At 43.9% G+C, this 21,875-nt stretch overlaps 1 long non-coding RNA gene across 1 annotated transcript; it reads right to left on the minus strand.

Moving 5' to 3' along the window:
• Positions 1-19,494: 19,494 nt before the first annotated feature.
• On the minus strand, positions 19,495-20,951 carry LOC115539190 (uncharacterized). Its single transcript, XR_003975754.1, has 3 exons — positions 20,762-20,951; positions 19,997-20,343; positions 19,495-19,698 (listed from the first exon to the last, which is right to left on the minus strand). It is a non-coding gene; the product is annotated as an uncharacterized LOC115539190 (long non-coding RNA).
• Between the last annotated feature and the right edge of the window lie 924 nt (positions 20,952-21,875).

Genomic DNA, 21,875 nt, shown 5'->3' on the forward strand with positions numbered 1-21,875 from the left:
ATCAGTGGAATCAGAGTCCAGACCGATTCTACGATTCTTCCCTTTTTAATATGCTTCGAGAGCAATGCCTTCTGATTCCATCCACTTACAAACACAGTGTGGATGAAGTCATGGTCGCATATAAAGGCACAAGGGCTGGCAGTCTTTGCCAATATATTGCAAACAAGCCAGATAAATGGGGCTTCAAGATGTTCTGCCGAGCCAGTTCATCTGGCATCATCCACGACCTGCTGATGTACCAAGGGGCATCCACATTTTTCAATGTTGTCCTCAGTGAGCAGGAGCAGACGCTACTTTTGGGAGCAAAAGTAGTGACAACGCTGTGCAAGACCATAGCACAGCCACGCCTTTCTGTCGTCTTCTGTGACAACTACTTCACCAGTTTTAACTTGGTCAGAGACCTGCACACATTGCTGGGTGTCAAGTGCATTGGCACCGTCCGACCAAACCGTATTGGTGGAGCTCCCTTGATGACAGACAAAGAGCTGATGAAGAGAGGGCGTGGAGCATGTGATTACATGTCTGCTGACGGAGTGGTTGCAGTCAAATGGTTTGACAACAAATGTGTCAATCTTCTGAGCAACGCTTGTGGGATCATGCCTTTTTCAACGGTGAAACGGTGGAGCAAAGAGTCTAAGGCAAAGATTGCTGTCCCATGCCCGTCACTCATCCCTGCCTACAATGAGCATATGGGAGGGATTGATCTGTCCGACATGCTTGTGCACCTGTACAAGACCCCAGCCAAGTCAAGGAGATGGTACTTTCCCCTCTTCGGATACATCCTTGACTTGTGCATCGCCAATTCCTGGCTGGTCTACAAAAGGGACTGTGGCCTACTGAACGAGAAACCCTTGTGTCTAAAAAGGTTTCACCTGGCAGTCGCCCACAGTCTGATCAAAGTCAACAAGTATGCAACCAAAGTTGGCCGACCATCATTCAGCTCTCCCCCACCAGAGAATCAAAAATACACTCCACGACCCTCACGACCAAAACCCCAACCAGATGTGCGCTATGACAACATGGGACATTGGCCACTTCACAGTGACAAGCGGGGGCGATGCAACCTCTGTCCGAAGGGTGTGTCAAGATGGAAATGTCAGAAATGCAATGTTTTCCTGTGTTTGTCTGCAAACCAGGAATGCTTTGCAGCATACCACCAGAAGTAAAGTGGATTTAAAAGCATTGGTGCTGTTGCACTGATGCTTTGTGTTGTTAAAATGTGTTTGTGTCTTTTGCAATGTGTTGTACAACTGTTTTTGCATTGTTTTCCAATTGGAAAGTGGATCTAATGCTCAAAGAGCATGGTGCTGTTGCATTGGTGCTGTTGCCCCACCACAGAGATCAGTTGTGTTGAGATAAAGAATATCAAAAGTGTAATGTGTCCTTGTGTTTTCCAATGTTTCCCAGCTTTTGCATTGTTCTCTAATGTTTAATTGCAAACCAGCTTAGTATTCAACTAGGAATGTGCATTTTTCGCCCCAAAAATAATTGTGCTGTTGGACCACCACACAAGGAAAGTGTGATGAGATATGTTAGAGGTGCAATTTTTATCCTGTGTGTTTTGCAATGCTGATAATATAAAAAAAAATGGATCCAATGGTAAAATATTTGACTTTTTCTACTATTTGGAGCTCTTTGTCGGAGTTCCGGTACTTCGACCATTAAGTGACATCTCAACCGTTTGGTAGAGGCTGATATTTAAAAAAATATGGGTCCTGTTGAATTATTTTTTATTGATTCTGATTATAATCAACCCAAGGGAATACAAAATGCAAAAAAATATTTTTTCCATAGCAGCTTTCTTGGTGCGGCAGTTAAAGGGTTAAAAATACATGGAATGTATTAAATGCCATTATCAAAAAAAGAAGTGGAAAGGCAGAATATCCAAACTCTTTCATGTCTCCAAATAACAAAACAATCACTGATATGGCTTCAGCTGCAGAGGAATTTAATACATTCTTTGTCGGGGTTGGTCCTGGTTTGGCCGGGGAAATTCCAAATACTAGTATTAGTGATGGTGTAGAAAGTAAAGACATATATAATAATAATAATAATGCATTTTATTTATAAAAGCGCCTTTCAGGTCACTCAAGGACACTGTACATCACACACAATAAAACACACAATGAAATATACAAAAAACGTGATAAAATAGACATAGAAAGGACAACATAATAAGTTAAAATACATAGGGCAGAATGGCAGGAAGCATGGAGATTAGAGAGAGTAGGCAGTCCGAAACAGGTGGGTTTTTAGTTGTGCTTTGAAAATGGGGAGAGAGTCACAGTTTCGGAGGTCAGGTGGTAGAGAGTTCCAGAGCTGGGGAGCAGAGCGACTGAAGGCTCTGCCCCCCATAGTGCTGAGGCGGGCAGGGGGCACAGAGAGGTGGATGGAGGAGGAGGATCGAAGGGAACGGGTGGGGATGTTAATGTGCAGGAGATCAGAGAGGTAGGGAGTGCTGCGAGGTTGTGGATGGCCATGAATGTAAACACTAGGAGTTTGTAGTTAATGCGGTGGGTTACGGGGAGCCAGTGGAGCTGCTGGAGGACAGGGGTGATGTGATGGTATGAGGGGGTCTTTGTGATGATGCGGGCGGCAGAGTTTTGGACCAGTTGTAGTTTGCGGAGGGACTTGTGGGGGAGGCCGAAGAGGAGAGAATTGCAGTAGTCCAGACGGGAGGTGACGAGGCTGTGAACAAGGATGGCGGTGGTGTGGGGGGTGAGGGAGGGGCGGAGTCTGTTGATGTTGCGGAGATGGAAATATGCAGTGCGGGTAATGGTGTTGATGTGAGAATGGAAGGAAAGTGTGCTATCGAGGATGACACCCAAGCTCTTAACCTGAGGGGAGGGGGAAACTGAGGAGCTGTCGATGGTGAGAGAGAAGGTATTGACTTTCGCTAGTGTGGATTTAGTGCCGAGGAGGAGCATTTCAGTTTTATTGCAGTTTAGTTTAAGGAAGTTTGAGGTGAACCAGGTTTTTATTTCGGAGAGACAGTCGGTGAGGGAGGGGGGTGGGAGTGAGGAATTGGGTTTGCAGGAAAGGTAGAGCTGGGTGTCATCCGCGAAGCAGTGGAACTGGATATTGTATTTGCGGAGGATGTGGCCGAGAGGGAGGAGATAGATGATGAATAGAAGAGGCCCCAGGACAGATCCCTGGGGCACACCAGTAGTGACTGGGGAGGGATTGGAGGTGAAGGATTTAAGCTGGATGAACTGGGTGCGGCCTGTGAGGTAGGAGTGGAACCAACTGAGGGGGGTGTGGGAGAGGCCAATCGAGGAGAGTCTACTGAGAAGGATGGGGTGTGAGATGGTGTCGAACGCTGCACTCAGATCGAGGAGGATGAGGATGGAGAAGGAACCAGAGTCAGCTGCAATGAGGAGATCGTTAGTGATTTTGATGAGGGCGGTCTCTGTGCTGTGACGGGGGCGGAAACCGGACTGGAAAGGCTCGTAGAGTGAGTGGAGGGATAAGTGGGAGTGAAGTTGGGAGGCGACAATCTTTTCTAGGGTTTTGGAAATGAATGGTAGGTTAGAGATGGGGCGGAGGTTACTGAAGTTGTTGGGTTCTGAACCGGGTTTCTTTAATATGGGGGTGACAGCGGCAGTTTTGAAAAGTGAGGGGACTATTCCAGATGAGAGTGAGGAGTGAATGATGGCGGTGATGAGAGGGAGGAGGGAGGGGAGGCAGGATTTGACTAGGGTTGTGGGGAGGGGATCAAGCTGGCAGGTGGTGGGCTTAGATTTGAGAATGAGAACGGAGAGGTCGGAGGCAGTGGGGAGAAGAAAACTGGCGAAGAGATGGCAAGTAGGGGGAAGTGCAGGTGGAGAGAGAGGGGGGGAATTGGGATGTAGGTGCTGATGAATGGTGTGGATTTTCAGATTGAAATAGTCCAAGATGGAATTGCAGGATTCAGTGGAGTACAAGTGGGGGGGGAGAGAATTGGGTGGGTGGAGGATTTTTTTGAGAACCGAGAAAAGGGTTTTTGAGTTACCTTCATTGGTTAAAATGAGGCCGGAGTAGTAGGTGGATTTGGTCAGGGATATGAGGTCCTTATATTGTGCAATGTGGGAGGTGTACATGTCATTGTGGATGGTGAGACCGGTTCGTTTATAAAGTCGCTCAAGTTGACGGTTTTTAGCTTTCATGGACCTGAGCTCGGGGGTAAACCAGGGGGCAGATGTGGAAAAGGAAACAGACCGGGTTTTTACGGGGGCGATAGAGGTGAGAGTGTTTGTGAGGCAGGTGTTGTAAAGAGTGACGAGTTCATCAGGGTTTGAGGTAGAGTCGGTGGTCGGAAAACTGTCAATGAGGGAGCAGAGGGTGGCAATGTTAATGTTCTTGATATCGCGAATCAAGAGCCTAACCCTAACCATATATGTTGATGAAACAATGTTTCTAAGAGGGACTGAGGAAAAATAAATTATTGACACTGTAACTGAAGAGCAAAAAGTCCACAGACTGTCATGATATTGATATGTGCACTGTCAAAAATGTAATTGAATGTATAGCTAGGCCTCTAACCCACATTTGCAATCAGTCTCTTCAAACCGGTGTGTTTCCAAACAATATGAAAACAGCTAAAGTCATACCAATACATATAGTACAGCGGTTAAGCCCTCAAATCAAGGGGAATTGTGCACTTTTTGAAAGAAACATGAAACATCTACCATAGTTAGGTTATACCATTAGGTTCATTTTCAGATTTGGAGGGAAGTCAGATTTGACCTCTGAGGCCCGGTAGAGGTCAAATCCAAAATGGCCGCCATTAATATTCAAAAGTGCCTCACGTTGGAACCAAACACAGTAGAAAAACACTTAAGGTGTCATTTCCCACTTACTTTTGGGTGCCCATTCTGTATCTGATACATTTGAAACCACCAGAATTCAAGAAAATGCATTTATGTAAAGGTCAATGTAAAAAAAAACATAAAAATATTCATTTTTTATGTACCCCAATTAATTTCTTTGTTGTCTCTGTATTATTCAGTTATTAGTTGTTATTTCATGAGATGTGTGGCTAATTTAATTCCTTCACAGCACAGAATTATCCACAGGTGACCCCCTAGACCATTTTCACAGACCACCTGCAATACCACCGCTGACCACTGGTTGAAAAACCCCTGCTTTAGAGCGTTGTTGTTAGGCAACATGGAAGATAGATAGATAGATAGATGGATAGATAGATATTTATTTGTCATTGGACAGAAGTACAACGAAATTCAGTGCACTCACGTACTGGTCTCATTTAAAAAGGTAACATAATAAATAAAGAAAATACATTCAACATTTCATTCACTCACACTACATTCATGTCGTCATACACTATACCGTTAACTTAGTGCCATTGTATGCCTAAAAAATAGTAAAAAAAATATAGTATGCCTTAAAATAGTAGTACAAATATGTAGAAGTGCTGAGCATTGCATTACATGTGGACGTCACGGATTAATACTGTCAGAACTAATGGATTTATTTTCAGGTCAGAGTTAAGTATGGTGACTGCTTTCGGATAGAAACTGTTTATGAATCTTGTGGTGCGTGTTCTGATGGACCTGTAACGTTTCCCTGAGGGCAGCAGTTCAAACAGATAGTTGGCAGGGTGGTATGAGTCTTTCAGAATGTTGTGTGTCTTCTGCAAGCATCGGGAGTTGAAGATGGTGTCCATGCTAGGTAGCTGTTGGTTGATGATGTTTTGGGCGGTTTTAATAATCCTCTGCAGTGACTTCCTGTCTGCAGCAGAACTGTTACCGTACCACGACAGAATTCCGTAGGTGAGCACACTCTCGATGGAGCAGCGATAGAAGGACCTTAGGTGCTGTTGAGAGAGATTGACTTTCCTGAGTGTGCGGAGAAAGTATAGCCGCTGCTGTGCTTTCTTAACTATTGCTGTTGTGTTTATTGCCCATGATAAGTTCTCTGAGATGTGTGTGCCCAAGAATTTGAAGCTGGACACCCTCTCCACCGCCTCCCCGTTGATGTGTAGTGGTGTGTGTGTGTCCTGCTTCTTCCTGTAATCAATGATCAGTTCTTTTGTTTTTTTGATGTTGAGGCTCAGGTTGTTCTCTGAGCACCACTCTGTCAGCCTTTGAACCTCCCCTCTGTAATTGGCCTCATCACCTTTGGTGATCAGACCCACCACAGTTGTGTCATCTGCGAATTTCACTATGGTGTTGGTAGTGTGAGATGGGGCACAGTCATGTGTGTACAAGGAGTAGAGTAAAGGGCTCAGTACACAACCCTGAGGGGCCCCTGTGCTGAGTGACAGAGTGGGCGAAAGGTGCGGGCACATTTTGACCGCCTGTGGCCTGTTTGTCAGGAAGTCCTTAATCCAAAGGCAGAGATTGAGCGGTATACCCAGGTAGGACATCTTGGAGAATAGCCTGCTGGGGACGATGGTATTAAACGCAGAGCTATAGTCCACAAACAGTAGCCGTGCATAGGTCCCCTGCAGCTCCAGGTGGCGCAGAACAGAGTGGAGGGTCGTGGAGATTGCATCGTCTGTTGACCTGTTGGCTCGATATGCAAATTGATGAGGATCCAAAGTGGGTGGTAGGGCAGCTTTGATTTGTTGTAGAACCAGTCTTTCAAAACACTTCATGATTACAGGTGTCAGTGCCACAGGCCTGTAGTCATTGAAAGATGTTATTGAAGTCTGTTTGGGAACTGGAACTATGATGGATGTCTCCAGGCAGGTAGGGACAGTGCACTGTGATAGAGAGAGATTGAAGATATTTGTGAATACTTCACCTAACTCTGCAGCACAGTCTCTGAAGACCCGTCCTGGGACCCCATCTGGGCCGGCTGCCTTCCGTGTGTTGATCCTGCGGAGAGGGCGGATGACGTCAGCAGCCTGAAGGACGAGGGTCTGGCTGTTGGTGTCTGGAGCCGGACTGGTGGTTGTCATTCCCTCCACCTCAAAGCGGGCGAAGAACCGGTTCAGCTGCTCCGCCTCCAAGGCACTTCCGCTGGTAGTGCTGCTGTTGTTGTTTTGTCTGGTGATGTGACGTATCCCCTGCCATGCCTGGCGGGGGTCAGAGCTGCTAAAGAGGTCCTCGATCTTCTGTTTATATGCTGCTTTAGCATCCTTGATTCCCCTCTTCAGGTTTGCCCTGGCGGTCTTGTACCGTTGCACGTCACCGGAATGGAAAGCAGTCTTGCGTGTCTTTAGCAGGAGTCGGACACCCCTGTTCATCCACGGCTTGTTGTTAGGGAACACACGGATCTGTTTTGTGGTAGTGATGTTTTCCATGCAGCATTTGATGTAGAACAGTACAGAGGATGCGTAGATGTCAATGTTGTCCTCTTCAAATATGGACCAGTCTGTGTCACTGAAGCAGTCCTGCAGTTGTTCGGAAGCCCCCTCTGGCCACACTTGTATGGTTTTAACAGTGGGCCCGCTTGTACAGATACGTGGTCTGTATGCTGGGGTCAGGAACAATGAGATGTGGTCAGACTGCCCAAGGTGGGGTAGGGGTGATGCTTTGAACCCATGCTTGATGTTGCTGTAGACATGGTCAAGTGTGTTACTCCCTCTTGTTGGACAGTGTACATGTTGGTGGAATTTGGGGAGCACAGTCTTTAGGTTGGCTTTGTTAAAGTCACCTGCTATTACATAGACTCCATCAGGGTGGTCACGCTGTTGAGTGCTAATGGCAGTTAGCAAGGAGTCCAAAGCTGTTTTGGTGTTAGCATCGGGAGGTATGTAAACAGCAGTGATAATGATAACTGTGAATTCGCGTGGCAGATAGAAGGGGCGACATCTTACGGATAAATACTCCACGTCTGGCGAGCAGTATGTGTCCGTTGTCACAGCGTTTGTACACCAGTTCGTGTTTGTGTAAACACAGAGCCCCCCTCCTCTGCTCTTACCTGACTCTGATGTTCTGTCGGCTCGGTGTGCTATGCGACCCGCTAGCTTGATAGCCTCAGCCGGGATGGTCGGGGTGAGCCACGTCTCAGTGATCACCATAACACAGCAGTCCTGGATGTTTTTCTGCGTGGATATGGTAAGTTCCAGCTCTTCGATCTTGTTGGGAAGTGATCTTGCATTCATGATGAAGAGGCTTGGTAATGAAGGCTTGTGCGGTTGTCTGCTTAGCCTAGCTCGTAATCAGGATCGACAGCCCCTCTTCTGCCGGCGCTCTCGACGCCGCCGTCGCTTCCTGGCTGGGGGAGTAATCCACGGGGATCCCGGTGGTCTGATGAGCTCCGGTGGAATGTCGTGTCCGGTGTTTGTTTGCTTCAGGATGCAACTATCTTGCATCAATTGTTTCGGCTGTATCTTACGTAAGGCTGTGCATGCGTGGCATTTAGTAAACAGTAAACTGCTAAGAAACCAACTAAAGAGTAGTACCTGGAGTGCTTAGCCGCAGCGTGTACACGCGCCGCCATGGCAACCAATCCCAAGGTTCAATGCTTCCCAAGGCCACAGTACTAGAGAGCACTTCAACCGACATATTCTAACAGGTAAAAAGATTGACTATGAACAAACAATATTATTACATAATAAATTACATAATATTATTCATATTGCAAATGAATTTAACCATAGCCAGGAAGGAGCAAAGAGATCCTTAATTCATCTTTCTCTTTTGACGGGTCATTCAAAGAAAACTGCCAGCAGAAGGCTGTGCCACCATCTCTCTTGGCCTTCATCAACATGGTACTTGATGGTACAAACATTGAGCATCAGTCCACCACAAAACCTGCCCTAACAATCTCCCAATTGATAGTCTTTAACAGTAAGAAGCAGGCACGGAACATGGATTCACCAAGCTCAGCACATACAAGGCACACCCAAGAAACTCCACTCCCTCTATATCTGTCCCTCAAAATCCATGCAGTTACACGAAGTAGGGGGCTAATTGACACACTGTTCAATCTGGGATTGTGTGTTTCTTATGACAGGCTGCTGCAAATCCCATCAGACATTGCCAATGGTGTCTGCCAGCAATTTAGGATGGAGGATGTTGTGTGCCCAACAAAGTTGCGCCATGGACTGTTTACAACAGGAGCTGTGGACAACATAGACCATAATCCAAGTTCTGCAACAGCCAAAGATTCCTTCCACGGCACCGGCATCTCACTTATGCAGCATCTGTCACACACACAAAGCGGAACTGATCGCGGTGTGCTAGTGATTAGTCAAAATGGCTCTTCCACCAAGTCAGTGACACCTCTGCCAACAGCCTACACAGTCGTGCCACCAGCTACCCTCCGGAAAAAGGAATTCAGTGTGCCACCTGTACAAGGTCCTGTGAGACCTTCCACCCTCCTGGTTTCTACAGCCGCCACAGAGGATGAGTATGCATGGCTCAGAAAAGTCAAGACAGCTGTTGAAACATCTACCATTGATGGCATGATATCATGGTCTGCCTACCACGCTGATGTTCACCAAGCCATCATCCCTCCTGCAGCAATCAACGCATTATTGCCTCTCTTTCTTGACAATGCACATTCAGTAGCAATGATTCGGCACTCTATGGAAATCATTAAAAGAGCAGTTCAAAATGTGAACCCTGGTCAGATTCCTGTCCTTGCTGCTGACCAACCACTGTATGCTCTCGCTAAACAAATACAGTGGTCCTGGCCAGACACTTATGGAGAAGATCACTTTGTGATCATGTTTGGTGGTCTACATATTGAAATGGCCATGTTGAAGTTGCTGGGAGACTGGCTAGAAGGCAGTGGCTGGACCAATGCCCTGGTCCAGGTTGACATTGCAAGTTCTGGAACAGCCAATTCCTTCATACATGCCAAACATGTCACCAAGACCCGCCATGCACACCAGGTAACGGCTGCAAGTCTCTATACACTCCTGCAACAAGCGTACAATGAAGAGTGCATATCTGATGATAAAGATGTCATGCCACCTATCAGTCTATCTTTTGAGGAGTGGTGCATTCAGCAAGCAAAGGCCAGTGTTCACTTTGACTACTGGCATAAGACCCTGTCATTGCAGCTTCTCGTTCTGCGGTACATCAGGTCCATTCGTGAAGGCAACTTCCAGCTGTACGTTGTTGGGCAAAATAACCTGCTGAGTACATCACATGTACATTACAAATATAGCTAACTCCTACCCTAGCCTGATGAGCACATCACATGGCAGGAACACAATATAGTCAACTCTTGCTCTAACCCAACAAACACATAACACAAACATGATAATATAGTCAGGTCAAGGCCGGAGCCGAAGGCCCCATTTCCCAACCAGGCAAATGGTAGACACTCAGACAATGCACCAGTCATCCTCAAGAACGGGAGAGCCACATTAATTTATCACACAGGAGACACTTCGAGGTGCTCTCCCCCGTTAGGAGGAAAACAAGAGATACACATGCATGTACCAGGGCCTGGGAGCCAAGGTCAAGCAAAAACACACAGAACCACACACACCTCAAACGCACACACCTCATCGAGAGGAGGATACAGCATAAGACTGTATCACACAGGGACTCTTGATCTTCTTCTGAAGCAGACCTTCCACGGAGGCGAAGCTCTGGACGAACCATCAGCGCTGATTAGGGACTTGGACATATTCGATCTCTCACGCTTTATGACTCTGTATAACCGTTGCCACTTTACTTAATAAATCCAAGGTCCACGTGCCGACAGACTTTATTACCTCACCGTCTCATTTCATCTGGTCCAGTAACTAGACAGACCGATTTTCCCCTCAACGTTGAATCCCTGACACAGATCATGCCCTGGATGTTCGCCCTAGATCACACACACTACAGCAGATGGCTTTCTGTACACATCCGTGATATGATGACTCTTGCAGACAGACACCCAGCAGTCCCAGCAGAATTCATGTCCGGACATTTCGTGGTGCACAAAACCAGCAACCAGTTCTCTGCCATGGCACTTGACCAGTGCCATGAACAGAACAATGCCATGGTCAAAGGTTCTGGTGGGGCTATCGGACTGACTGGAAATCCAGGAGCACTCAGACGCTGGATGGTGGCAGGACCAGAAATCGCCAGGATCACTAAAGAGTTTGAAGAACAGGCAACAAACCAAAAACATGGACTCAGTGACTCAAGACACCATGAACAGCAACCTGGAGTGCAAACAGCATTCCTAAAGGAGGTTAAGGCACTCGTCACAGTGCTGGAAGAGATGGGGAATCCATTTCTAGAACAAAGCCAAGATCTTTTAGTCATTGAAACAAGAGACATCGTTGATACCCAAGTTGCTGATGCTGTAAGAAGGATTATTACCCTTGGTGAGGAGCAGTACACCGAGTTCGTAACCCAAAGGCTGGAAAGGTGTACAACACCTATCACACATCCTCTTCCAAAGAACAAGTTGCCACTGTTCAGCAGACCACCTGTCAAGAGCAAAACAAAAGAGAAGGCACAACTTGCCGCACTGAAGAGTGACTGTGGCCTTTTTTCAAGACTGTACATTTCATGTCAAACACGAGATGGAGACATCAACCACTTCTTTTCCCATGAAAACCAGGCAGCACCTCCAGCTCTGTCAAGTGGAGGAAAACTTCGGTTCGGGGTTAAAGCAGATCTGCTTCACTGCCTGGAGTCAAATCTGCCCGAAAACAAGAGTGTTCCTGAGACTGATGCAGTAATTCTAGATGGTGCAGTTGTGGTTCAAATGCTGAATCCAAACACATCAAGAACATTTCAAGAGTATGGAGAAACAGTGTTTGTACCATACATCTCTGCTCAACTACAGGTAGGCGACCGTGTTGACCTTGTCTGGGATGTATACCTATATGCCAGCCTGAAAGCCTCAACAAGACAAAAGAGGGGAAACGGCATGAGGAAAAGGGTTGCTCCCCTTACTGTGAGGCCCAAGAACTGGAAAGACTTCCTTCGGTGTGATGAAAACAAAACAGAGTTGTTTTCCTTCCTGGCCCGGGAATCCATTAATCTGCCTGTAGCACAGGGCAAGGAACTGTATGCAACAGATGGAACTGGAGTCCTCTGCTCTCCTGCTGACTTATGTGTGGCCCGCCTTGCCCCATGTTCGCAAGAAGAGGCTGACACTCGGCTACTTCTGCATGTGGCAGATGCTGTGCAGAAAGGTTGTAAGAAGGTGACCATACGTACCGTTGATACGGATGTGGTGGTGTTGGCAGTGGCTTCTTTTAGCAAATAGCTCCTGATGAACTATGGATTTCCTTTGGTGTTGGGTCAAGTTTCCGGTTTATCGCAATTCACGAAATGGTTGCCACAATGACTCCTATCAAGTGCCTGACTCTCCCTGTCTTTCATGCTTTCACTGGATGTGACACTGTGTCTGCATTTGCTGGCCGTGGAAAGAAGACTGCCTGGGAGACATGGAAGTCTTTCCCAGAGGTCAGTGATGCTTTCCAGGAACTCCTATGCATGCCAAGTGAGGTCAGTGTAGAGTCCTTGTTACTGCTGGAACGATTTGTGGTGCTCATGTATGACCGAACCAGCGAGAGCATGGAAGTGAATGATGCCAGGAAACAGCTTTTCTCCCAGAAGTCCAGGAGTTTAGAAAACATCCCTCCAACCCAGGCTGCCCTCAAACAGCACATCAAGTGTACTTGCTTTCAGACGAACATCTGGAACCAGTCACTGGTCCTGGATCCAGAGATGCCAGAGCCATCTGACTGGGGCTGGACAAAGGAAACCACTTGTTGGCAGCCACTCTGGACCACTCTCCCTGAAGCAGCAAAGTCTTGCCATGAGCTGATCCGCTGTAACTGCCAGAAAGGGTGCACTGGACGGTGCTCCTGTCTCAAAGCTGCACTTAAATGTACAGATCTCTGTTTTTGTTCTGGAGACTGTTAAGATAAAAAAAAAAGGAATTATTTAAAAGTTAAATAATAAATCAGTTAATTATAATAATAAATAAATACTATTATTGGCATTATTATTGGCATCATCATTATTGGCATCACAATTACTGTTGTTATTTTGGAAATAAACAACCATATTGCACCGTTCACCTCCCTATGTCTGCATGATTTGACCTCCATATTGATTTAAATGCATTTTCTTGAATTCTGGTGGTTTCAAATGTATCAGATACAGAATGGGAACCCAAAAGTTAGTGGGAAATGACACCTTAAGTGTTTTTCTACTGTGTTTGGTTCCAACGTGAGGCACTTTTGAATATTATTGGCGGCCATTTTGGATTTGACCTCTACCGGGCCTCAGAGGTCAAATCTGACTTCCCTCCAAATCTGAAAATGAACCTCATGGTATAACCTAACTATGGTAGAAGTTTCATGTTTCTTTCAAAAAGTGCACAATTTTCATGGTTATCCGCTGTACTAATAAAACTGGAGACAAACATGTACTCTCAAACTACAGACCGATTTCATTGCTTCCCCAGTTCTCCAAAATACTGGAAAAAATATTCTATACAAGAATTAATGAATTCATTACCAAACATAACATACTGTATGAACAACAATATGGTTTTAGAGCAAAGAGAACTACTTCATTTGCAATCATAGAATTTGTAGACAAAATCACTAAGGCAATAGAAAATAAAGAATATGCAGTGGGGGTATTTCTGGATTTAAAAAAAGCATTCGACACTGTTGATCATGAGCTGTTAATAAAAAAACTACAAAGATATGGCATTAGAGGCATTGTACTGGCATGGTTATCCAGCTACCTACAGAACAGGAAACAATATGTCGAAATTCAAAATCATAAATCACAATTGCAACAGGTTAAATGTGGGGTGCCCCAGGGCTCAGTTTTGGGCCATTATTATTCAATCTTTACATCAATAATATATGTGAAGTATCAAAAACTGTCAACACTGTTCTTTTTGCTGATGACACAAATTTACTCTGCTGTGGAGATAACTTGGAAAAACTTCTGGATACTGTGGAAAAGGAATTGAACAGTATGAAGATCTGGTTTGATGAAAATAAACTCACATTGAATCTAAGTAAAACTAAATGTATAATTTTTGGGAATAGACCAACCAACACAGAAAAGAAACTCATGATAAATGGCATAGAACTAGAAAGAGTATCTGAAATAAAGTTTCTGGGAGTATTAATTGACAACAAATTAAGTTGGAAACCACACATTAATTATATTAAAGCTAAAATATCTAAATCAATAGCAATACTCAATAAAACCAAATACCTACTGAATAAAACCTCCCTGTATACATTGTACTGCTCCTTCATACTTCCTTACATGACCTACTGTGTGGAGATATGGGGGAACACATACAAAACAAATATACACCCGATCTTCATCCTTCAAAAAAGAGCTATACGAATTATACATAAAACCGCTTACAGAGAACCAACAAATCCATTATTTGTTCAACTAAAAACACTTACATTTCTAGATTTGATTGACTACAAAACTATTCAAATAATGTTTAAAGCAAATAATCATCAATTGCCTCATGGCATCCAGGAGTTGTTCCAACTGAGAGAGAGCAAATACAATTTAAGAGGAACATGTATATTCAACAAACCATCTATAAGAACCAATACAAAACTGCACTGTATAACGACAAAGGCTGTAAGTCTGTGGAACAACTGCAATGATGAGCTGAAAAAATGTACAACTATATCAAAATTTCAAAAACTCTTCAGAAGAAAAACATTGAATTGTTATGAGCTGGAGCAGTGAATTTCTGTTATGCTGTTTTCAATTTGATGGTTTTCGTTCATCTGTTCCATTATTTTATTTTGATATTGTCTTGTCGAAAAGTTTTGATTTGTTTAACCCACGAGCTAAACATAATAGACACTTACTGATTCATATTGAAGATTTATTTTTTGGAAAACAATTATAAAAAATAAGAGGGGGTAGGACCAGAAAAGTTTTTTTTTAACTTCTTCCTATCCCTTTTGAACATGAACTATGTTATTTGAGCTATGTAATTGTTGCTTAGGATCCTGAGGATCCCATTTGTTTGTTTTTAATTTATTTCTTTCGTTTTTTACTGCTCAATTGTTTTTGTTTGTATTATTTTATTGATTTATTTTAACCATGTACAATAAAAGACTTAAATTAAAAATCGAACACACAAATTGCATAACCCTCACATAGCCACTAGGAAGCGGGATCAAACACCATTAAACAGGCGAGGAGGGAGGAACCATTACGTCACGTTGGCCACGCCCACTTGACCCTACAAAAGTCGACAGAGAGATTGGAGGGCAGAACACATAGCCAGACCCGCAGAGAGCCTGCATCTCTACTATATTTCTCTCACACACGTTAGATACTATTCCCTCCCTTCGACTTCATAGTTATCATACCAAAATGACCAACGAAGGCAAAGGACAAATCTGGGGCAAGTTTTTCTTGCTTTATTTAAAACTAAACAATATTAAATTACCTGATGCTATGCTATGTATGAGGTGCAGGTTATTTTGTAATTGTTTTAACATTTCCTGGGGTTATGCAGTGTATGGAACTATTTTCTTTAGACTTTATCCCTACCACTTATCTAAATCTAAATCCTAACCCTTAGCCTTATTCCCTAACCTTAACCCGAGTGGCTATCCCTACCACTTATCTAAATCCTTACCTTAAAGGCCCACTATGCAACTTCGGGAATTTCTTCGCTGTTTTCTTTGTTTTGGCACGCACATTTCTCTACACAGCGCCCCCTTCAGCTTCGTAGTAGATATTTTACAAAACTGTCGTAACAACTCGTTGACGACCCTTCCCCATGCACTTCTACGCGAGCCATGTGCATTTGTTTTCAAAGAAGCCGGCGAATGCGTGGAGCCATGTCCGAAGTAGATGTTCATAAAGTGTAGGCAAGGTTATGCATTTTTAAAATTGTGTATTTGTATTGCAATAAACATAAAGCCATCCTTTTTTATAGTTGACGGGGAGAATTTATATCCTAGATTATAATTGTTTTATCTTATGTTGAACAGAACAATCAGTGTGAGAGTGTTGGCCAACATAATAATCTGAATAAACAAGAACCTGGATTCGGGGATTCAGTCTGTATCTGGGGGACGAGACAGACGAACAGCAATGGGAACAAAGGTGTTTATATGGTTGCAACCAACAAGCAAGCTAGAAACATACAGGGCTCACAACAAAACGGTCGAGAAAACAATTTCTACAGGGCTCACAACAAAATGGTTGAGCAAACACATTTGTACAGAGACTATCAACATCAAGTATACCACAAGGACAAAGTTCACCCAAGGGTACTTTCAATTTCAAAAGCAACACGGCCAAATCGGAGTCTGATTTGCAGTCTTCTTTTTCTTTCAGTTCACGCTATTCCTGAAAAGCTTGCCCAACGTTTACTCGTGTCTGGCCTCTCTGTCGGTCAGTCTCCCTTTTCTCTTCTGTTCCTCCGACATTGGGTTTCTCGGTCTCTTTTTAGTCGGCTGATCTATGATGAATGTAACAATCCCTTAGTTACATGTGTTTATATCGAGCCGGTTCCGTGTTTGGGGGTCTGTGCCGTAAAGCAATTCGTTACTTCGCGAGACCCGAGACTCCCGCGAGAGTGGGCGGCGGGTCGCCGGCAGAATCATATTCCTTTTCTCCGCCAAGATGCGCAAGGGGGAGTCGAAACAACGAACAATCGAACAAAAATGTATAATGGAACCATCGCAATGACTCCTAGCCTGTTATATTAAGGTAAATCAGGCCAAAAAAGTTGCATAGTTCCCCTTTCACTCGTGTCTGATCTATTTTCTGGTCCATTCTTCTTTTGTTCCACCGACAGTCGCCTCTTGGGTCCCTTATCAGTCGATTGATCCATGATGAATGCAACAATTGCCTCGCAACTGGCTGTTTATATCTAGCCGGTGCCATGTTTGGGTGTGTGTCTGTGCCATAAAGCATTTTCGAAACTACAATCTGACTACATTTTCGAGGATACTTCCGCTGCGTCACATCCGGAATGTTCCGGTCCGAGCAGATCAAGTTGCATATGCGCTTTTTCACTGTAGAGGCGACATGGGAAAATGACACACCCACCAATCGACCCAGAAATCGATGCAGAACCATCAGCATAACTCTCAACCTGCATACTTAATGTAATTTTGGCTAAAAAAGTTGCATAATGGGCCTTTAACCTTTAGCCTTATTCCCTAACCTTAACCCGAGTGGCTATCCCCACCACTTATCTAAATCCTAACCTTAACCTTAAGCCTTATACCCTAACCTTAACCCAAGTGGCTATCCCTACCACTTATCTAAATCCTAACCGTAACCTTTAGCCTTATTCCCTAACCTTAACCCGAGTGGCTATCCCGACCCCTAACCTTAATCTTTAGCCTTATGAGGCACCAAATGTGGAGCACTAACGAGAAAATCTTTCCCATCTTAACACCAAACGAACAACGAGAAATCTATCCTATCTTAAAACTAACTGAGGAGCACGAACGAAAAATCTATCCCATCTTAACACCAACCGAACAACGAGAAATCTATCCTATCTTAAAACTAACCGAGGAGCACTAAGGAAAAAACTATCCAATCTTAACACCAAACGGACAAGGAGAAATCTATCCTATCCTAAAACCAACCGAGGAGCACTAAGGAAAAATCTATCCCATTTTAACACCAACCGAACGAGGAGAAATCTATCCTATCTTAAAACCAACCGAGGAGCACTAACGAAAAATCTATCCCATCTTAACGCCAAAAAACAAAGAACAGTAAACAACAAAACGGTAATAATGACAATTACTTAAACAACTATACAGCTAAACCAACCATAGAAACCCTATAAAAGGAAATAGTTCTTGATGGGTTGTGGGACATTCCCGAGAGTTGATTGACCTCGGGGGGGCCACCCTCGGGTGAGAGTGTCTTGTGATAACGGCCGAAACACTCTATGATCCCGGGGACCACAACTGATGACATGTCCTGCAGTTCTTGAAGAGATTTTTCAAAATAATATAAACCAAACTTTAAAAGAAAAAGTAAAATCTTTTGCACAAAAACATTGAATAAAACCAAAAACAAATGCCAACATTAAAGAACCGAACTACAATATGAATAACGTACCAACCTGAAAAAAATCCAAACTGGAAACGAAAACTACTTCATTCGAAAGAACGGGTCAAAGTACACGAGGACATTAAGACCAAGAATAACATGCGCCGGCCAGTGCCTTGCCTTGGACCTCTATCCTAACTGCGAAGTCGTCGGATGACGTGGGGAGATCCATGAGATATTTTAATTTACCTAACCCTAACCTATCAGGTGCCGGAGGAGTACATCTCTCGTGAGCTGTTCGACACTGTGCAGTGTCCAAGCCAGAACTACAAAACAAACTCATCACTGTCACACCAACTTACTACGTGCAAGGTTCACAGTGGGCAGCCGCAGCCATTAGCAGCACATTCTCATCCTCACATCTTTGATGTGAAATCTCCGGATGGTGCAATCTGTCCCACTGAGTCAGTAGAATGGGTCTCATTTTGTAACGTGTATATTGACACTGTAAAGCTCTGGGTCTGGCGTTATTTTTTCACTCCCTCTGCGGGTGAGGTCTAAGTTATAGGGGATTATCACGCTGATACGTAGTACTTCCGCATTCGGTGTTCATTGTGCACTGTGACATCCGGTGAACCACTCATCACTCTGGCGAACTGATGATGGAGGACCGGCAGTTCACTTTCACGACATCCCTGGTAAATGTACCCAAAGTCACGTTTTCTGAAGTTCACAGACTTACCGAACAACACTCCATAACAGCCCGCTCCAAACTGGACAAGGGATTGTTTATTTTTCGAGAAATATAACGACTACTAATGCGAGTGTCTGCTAGCTAGCTTACGCTAGGTAGGTTGGCTTATGCTAACGTCGGTTTGGCGTCAGCTCAGTCTGGAGGGATGAAAGGATAAGAGATGAAAAATAAGGTAGACTGGTACTTCTTTGGTACATATATGAATGTGTATCTTCAGCAGAAAGTGAAATGAATGTGAAATGAACTGAATGAATAAAGGAACTGAAAGAATAAAAGGATTTAATTCATTCTCTTTTTCTGAGTACATCATTTACTACATTATATATTAACCTTATTTTGAATACTTTCAGGATGGACTGACTGGACTTTAAAATTGATTATAGATGAAAGACTTCTCATTCAATTACATTACATGTCATTCAATATATACAATGTTTTCAGTGTACAAAATTACAGCTCCGGAAAAAATGAAGGGACCACTCCAAATGTTCAGTGCCTCTCGTTTTAATATTTATATATTATATTTAATATTTATAGGTACATGTTTGAGTAGAAACACTATTCAACAGGGATGTAGCCTTTTAAATCAAGTGGTCCCTGGAAGTTGGTCATCACACAGCAGACGGTCCACAGCTGATTGACTGTCGCAGACAAGGTGAAAGGACAGTGCGTTCCCAGATGCGGTATTCCTTGACTCTGCCTATTGCTCTTTCTACGAGGATTCGAAGTCGAGCGATTGCTTGTGTTTTCAGAGCATCCTCTTCATTGAACTGCGCAGTGGTTAGAGATAAATTAATTAGTAATATTATTGTGAGTGCTTCAGTCCATCTTAAACATTTGTCTGCATATCTTAATGGTCACATTTGGGTCAAAGTTTTAATTTGAAATGTTCATTCCTTTCATGCCTACCTGTCATCTTGAAGGGTGGTATAATCAGCGTTGCCCCACGATCAGCTAGTGGCTTCTCGATGGTGAAACCCTTGTCTGCCATGCAGCCATCTCCTGGCTCCAGTAAATCCAGCAGTCCACTTCGTTCAGTCAGCTCTGGGTCGGAGATGGAGCCGGTAAAGAGACTTGACACAAAAGTCACAACACTACAAGGGGCAATCCCAATCAAGGCCTTAAAGGTTGTTGTGTTCTTGTAAGATGATGTTCGGGTAATCATCGACTGCACCTCGGTGCAGTCGATGATTACCCGAACATCTGGACTGTACTGCACAAATTATCTTGGCATGGTGTTCTTGACTTGCAGTTTACTCATCCAGATGGGGAGGGAGCCAAGGAGCAGGTAACGGTAGTTGGCCCACGGTATAACAACATGGGAGACAGTGGACACACTGACCTGAAACATGTCAGCCAGCACCTTCTCTTGCAGGCCTGCAGCAACCCGGCAGCAGAAGAGAAAAAACTCAACCAGTTGCAGTCTACACGTTGGACTGGGAGAAATGGGTTCAAATGTTTGTTTCTTTTCTGAGCTTTCGACCAATAAACCAACATGGAGGCAGATGGTTGAATAACCTCCCAGAAGTCACAAAAAACATCTCTTGACGTGAATCTGGTGTAAAAAAGGATGTCCGCGTCTGAGACACAGAATCTGTGAAAATGCACTTTCAGCTGTGACAGCTCTCATCAGCGCCTTGACTGTTTCTTCCAATTGCTGTATGTTTACAGCAGCAGCATCCAGTGCACCTGTATGAGATGAAATTAAAACATCTAACCCAGATTTTGGCTGTGACTTGCATATTGGAAGCAGTTTGGACCTCTAAAGAAATTGCTTTTTGTAGCTCAATATTGCTTTTAAATTTTGCTTTTTATAGCTCAATATTCACCTTTACAATTAATTGTAAGTAAGTAAGATATAAAATGCAACATTTGTACTTGTGATGAAGCTTTTCACATTGTGGTTTGGTCAAATGCTGGGACATTAATAAGACTAAACATGTTGTGCCTGAGTTCTGAAAAGTTGACCTACCTCCTCGGTATAACCTACTAATAGCCCATTCTGTGATTAAACCATAGGTAGTACATCCTGTCAGGTAGGTGGTTTAAGAACAGTATGGGGTAATAGTAAGCCAATATTTCAGAACACTAACAAACACTGACAAACCTGGTTTAGGAGCAGAACCGAAATCATGTTCTGTCATCACCACCGAAGCTGAGATCTCCTCCATCGGCTCTTATTCACAGGGCAGCGGTTGCTCCAGAGGAAGGGATGGGTGAACGTCATGGCCTAAGCGAGTTGATGCTCTTTTATAAACAGACCCCCTTCTTGGCAGTCCCCAGTTGTTCCACTGGAAACGGGACGGTAAAGACCCGATTTTCAGTCACTTGGTGTGACCCCGGTTGGTTGCTAGCTGTAGCGTTTGTAGTCTGATTCACTAAAGTGCCGGCTACAAACAAACATGCTACCTTGTTTTATTTTAAAGTTTGGCCCTTCATCCCGGCAAACCGCTTGAATCCACTTCTTCCTTAGACTCATTTCAGTCGGGAATCCATGAAAACTTAAGTAGGGTTGGTGTTGTTTGTTAGATGTACAAAGTGGAACAGAGAGCAGTGACATCTCGCCTTTGTTTCAGCCATGGTGGAAGTGCGCCGGAAGTGTTCATGCACAACGAAGACAAATCCCGGAACCAGGAAGCGTGATAATCCCCTATTGTGTTATTTGAAATTACTTGAATATCTTATGGGAGTTTGGTTTGTTCTAGTTTTGAATCAGATTGGTGAATCAAGAGGAAGCATTGGGAGGCATTGGAGGAATAGGCAATTTGAATGGCAGGTATTCATTCCTTGGTGCCTCTTAACTGTTGGTTACGGGGGACGATGGTAACGACGACGATAGTCTTCAGCTCTAGGCTCCTGTATAAGAGGGGTGAATAGGCTATTTGAATGGCAGGTATTCATTCCTGCCATTCAAATATGGCAGGAATGAATACCTGCATGAATACCAATGTTGGTTACGGGGGACGATGGTAACAAATTTGATTCAGGGGTCTAGGGTGACTTTACTCAAAGTTTAATTGAATTGTCTGTTAAGAATGAGTACTTTGTCAAATGTAATTACAATTTGTAACCTCACTCTTCTTATTAAGTTGATGGAAAATAGTTTTATCAGTGCAATTTAAAGGTACATGTTTTCTGTGCATCCTTGTGTATTTTTATTTTATAGGCTGTTCCTTAATACAGTAGTTATTCTAGCTATGTGACGAGGCAGTTTTGTTCTT

Source organism: Gadus morhua, unplaced genomic scaffold, assembly GCF_902167405.1.
Source record: "Gadus morhua unplaced genomic scaffold, gadMor3.0, whole genome shotgun sequence".
NCBI classification, from domain to species: Eukaryota; Metazoa; Chordata; class Actinopteri; order Gadiformes; family Gadidae; genus Gadus; species Gadus morhua.